Consider the following 4,293-nt stretch of genomic DNA (forward strand, 5'->3'; position numbering starts at 1 on the left):
GGGAACTGCGTTCCCCCGCGTTCCCTCCCGAAATGACCTCTGCCTGTACCTGATACCTATACTTTTAACAAGTTTTAAGCAAATTAACCTGTTGCTGAGGTTTGTTTCCGGGCCAGGGAAGGCTGCGATGTGCTGAAGCTGTTTCACACCATCCAAGTGGGCATGAGCCCGGAGCAGCTCTTCTTGCTAGCTGTTAAAAAGCTCTCCCTGTAGCCAGGGCGGGCTCCAGACATTGGGGGTGGGGGCTGGGCACTGCAATGTTGCCAACTTTGAGCTTCCCACTATTACAACGGCTCTCCAGACAACCAAGACCCGTTTCCCCTGGAGGAAATGGTATCTTCAGAGAGTGGACTCTGTGGCATTGCACCTTGCCGAGGTTTTCCTTCCAACCCATCCTCCCCAGGCTCCACTTCCAGAATCTCCAGGTATTTCCCAACCCAGAGCTGGCGACTCTGCTGGGCGGAGACTTCCCAGAAGCCCCTTTCCCACCCTCACTAGTGTTGCCAACCTCCAGGTGGGGGCTGGAGATCTCCTGGAATGACAGCTGACCCCCAGACTACATAAATCACTTATTTATTTATTATTTAAAATATTTGTTCCCCCTCTCTTGGAGAAAATGGCTGCTTTGGAAGGTGGACTGAAGAAGAGATTGGATTTATACCCCACCCTTCACTATCCAAAGGAGTCTCAGAGCAGGTTACAATCTCCTTCCCCTCCCCACAACAGACACCCTGTGAGGTAGGTGGGGCTGAGAGAGCTCTCTCGAGGACTGCTTTTGAGAGAACAGCTCTGAGAGAACTGTGACTGACTCAAGGTCCCACCAGCAGCTGCATGTGGAGTTGGGAATCAAACCCGGCTTTCCCAGTTTAAAGTTAACCACTACACCAAACTGTCATTATACCCAAATGAGGTCCCTCCCCTCCCTAATTCCCGCCCTCCTCAGGCTCCACCCCCAAAATCTTCAGGTATTTCTGAACCCAGAGCTGGCAACCCTACAACTCACCCATGTGTCTCACTACCTGCCTGCGCATTCCTCCTTGCTCTGTCCACAAACCTTCCCTCTGCCCGTGCTCACGGCCATCTCTGCACTGCCCACAGCCCTTTCCCTGATGGCGCTGGGCGGCATGTACAGCTGGAGGCATGGGTGGCAAAGCACTCAGAAGTGAGCAGGCAGGGAAATGATGTGTGTTGCCCTGGCAGCTCCCTCCCCCTCCCCGTGGGTATGTTGATGCCAGCCCCGCTTGTCGCTTTTTAGGCTCCTGTCTCTGCCTGCCCCCCCCCTCCCTGACCCTGCGGGAAGATCTCTGACCCTTTGTGCTTTGAAATTGGAGTGTTTACAGCTTCTTCCTATCGGAGGGCTGGAGAGTGTTGGGGGGGGGGGCAGGGGGAAGCCAGGCTGGTTCAGTTCAGTTTATGGGGCTTGGGTCTGGCATGGATTTTCTCACAGGCATCTGGCTCTGAACAGCAGGGCCGGGGCCGAGATGGAATGCGGCTGGAATAGGCGGCTGGTTGGGTTTCCTCCTGGGGGGAGGAGCCAGAGAGGCCTGATCCCAACTCTGGCCCCAGTGGTTTGGCCGGCGCCTGGTGGGCCACGGGGTGAGAAGACGCTGCTTCTTGGCGGCTGGGCTGATGGGCGTTTCTGAACCTCGGGGGGCCAGGTTCCCAATTCCAGGTGGGTCCTGATGATCTCCTGGAATGATGACTGAGTCTAGACTACGGCTAACAGTTCCCCCTGTTTAAAGCTTTGTTGATCTTAGCGGTGCCACTGGACTGTATAGATTTGTTCTTCTGCTTCAGACCAACACAGATGACCACCTGGAACTGTCTTCATGGAAGTTCCCCTGGAGAAAAGGGCTTCTTTGGAGGGTGGACTGCATGACATGATATCCCGCTGAGTAGGGATGCCAGCCTCCAGGTGGGACCTGGAGATCCCCCGGAAGTACAGCTCAGCTGCAGACTACAGAGATCAGTTCCCTTGGAGAAAATGGATGCGTTGGAGGGTGGACTCTACAGCACTGTACCTCACTGAGGCCCCTGTCCTCCCCAGGCTCCACCCCCAAATTTCCAACCTGGATCTGACCAATCCTATTCCCTCATCCCCTATGTGAAAACCCATTTATTATTTATTTACTTCACTGGGGACCCAAAGCGGCTTACACTGTTCTCTTCTCCTCCATGTTATCCTCACAGCAACCCTGTGAGGTAGGCTAAGCTGAGGGAGTGACTGGCCCAAGGTCACCCAGTGAGCTTCCATGGCAAGAGTGGTTATTCGAACCCAGGTCTTCCAGATACTAGTCCGACACTCTTAACTACTACACCAAACTGGATCTCAAATTTACCAGATCAAGCTGATGTGCTTCATGGCTAAAGTTGCCAACCTCCTGGTGGGGTCTGAAGACCTCTTGGAGTTACAATGGCGGTCCAGATGCCAGGTATCGATTCTCCTGGAGAAAAGAGCTGCTTTGAAGAGTGGACTCCGTTGCATTATGCCCTGCTGAGATCTTTTCCTTTCTCACACCCTACCATCCCCAAGCTTCACCCCCAAATCTCCAGGAGTTTCCCAACCAGGAGTTGGCAACCCTAGTGTGGGGTTGAGCCCTCTCTGCCCTAGATTAATCTGAAAGTCCTGGGCCTGCTTTTTTAGACCTCAGTTTTCCACCTGTAAAATGGGAGTGAAAATATAACTTTGGGCCGGTGGCAGGAGAAAAGACAATTACACTCACGGGAAGAGGGCGGGAAGCCCTTGTCAGATTAGATGAGTAATATGAATGGCCTAAGGAGCCCCCTCAGGGTCTCTGGGTGGACTACCTTTGGTTCCTGTGGGTGTGTTTCAGTGTGCATAAAATGTTAGCAGAAGGGATGGGTAGCTATCACCATGCCTGTATTCCAGAAGGGGTAGATTGAGGCTGCTTCCCAGGGCCCAAATCTGTCTGTTTTGAACTTTTGCCCGGAAGGGAGATGAACTTTGTCCCTCTGTCTTATTTTGGTCTGTTCTTGCTGGGAGGAGGTGGAGGAATGCGGCCCAGCCCTGAGGGGTTTCCTGCCTTTGGAGGGGGGCACCAGGGATACCTCAGCTGTAAATTTCTGGCCTTCATGGGGGGGGGGTATTTGTGGCTGGAGGGGGTGGCGGCGCAGCCCTGCCTTTGAGCAACTTTCCTCCCGAAAAGCTATACTTTCGAGACGTCTCCCTCCCTCCATTAGAAGTTGTGCCTCTCCAGCAGCTGCACAACAGAAACCAACACGTGGAGTTTCACTTGTTATTGTGCTGGCATTGCGGGGAGTGCTGCTATTTTCTTTCTGGCCTGGGCTTCTAGTGCTTTTTTTTTTTTTTTAATACAGATTTATTAAATGTTTATGTACGTTCACTCTCTCATTCTAGGAGACAAGGTTTATTCTGCAAGCCTGAACAATGTACCAATAAAAACAGGAAAAATAAGCAAACAGAGGCTGAAGAAAAATAAACATCCACTCACCACTCATCATGGCATGTGTTGCTCTCCCATCCTCCCTTGCAATGACCTTGTGAGGTAGGTGAGGGTCTGAGGAAGAGTGACTGGTCTGTGGTCACCGAGTGAGTTTTGTGACACAACGGGGATTTGAACTCACGATCCTAGTCCCAACAGCCTCGGGTGTCAGCAGTTGAAACTCATCCAATAACAGACAAGGGGAGGTTCCAGATTCCTTCAGGCTGGACCAATGGTATACTAGTGGAATCAGGGTCAGAACAGATGCAAGCAACTTTATCCAGAAAGAACTTCACCAATGTGCCCTGGTGCGCTATCAAATGTTCTCACCCTTTTATTGAAGAAGAATTATGATCCACTAAACCTTTGACCACTTGGGAAAGCTCCGTTCAGCAGGGCTGAGCAGCCCTGGGAGAGCTGCTGCCGGTCAGAGGAAACTGACCGTGGCAGACTAGTGGCCTGGCTGAAGAGAACTGTGCGCTATTCAGGAAATACTGCTTTACACAGAGAGTGATTAAAATGTGGAATTGGCTGCAAGAGGATGTAGTGATGGCCACAGGAATAAACAGCTTTAAAAGGGGATGAGATAGATTCAGTGAGGGTAGGTCTATCAATGGTGTCTAGGCATGGTGACTGAAGGGAACCTCCACGTTCAGAGGCACTAAGCCTTTGAATCCCAGAGCCAGGAGGCAACAGCTGGGGAGAGCTGTTGTTGGTCCTCCAGAGGAACTGGCTGGCCACTGTGTGAGACAGGATGCTGGACTACTGGTCTGATCCAGCAGGGCTCTTCTTCTTATGTCTTCTGGAGGACACAGTATTGACTTTCTGG

The sequence above is a fragment of the Gekko japonicus genome, unplaced genomic scaffold (genome assembly GCF_001447785.1).
Source record: "Gekko japonicus isolate JY-2015 unplaced genomic scaffold, Gekko_japonicus_V1.1 scaffold4426, whole genome shotgun sequence".
In the NCBI taxonomy this organism is placed as follows: domain Eukaryota; kingdom Metazoa; phylum Chordata; class Lepidosauria; order Squamata; family Gekkonidae; genus Gekko; species Gekko japonicus.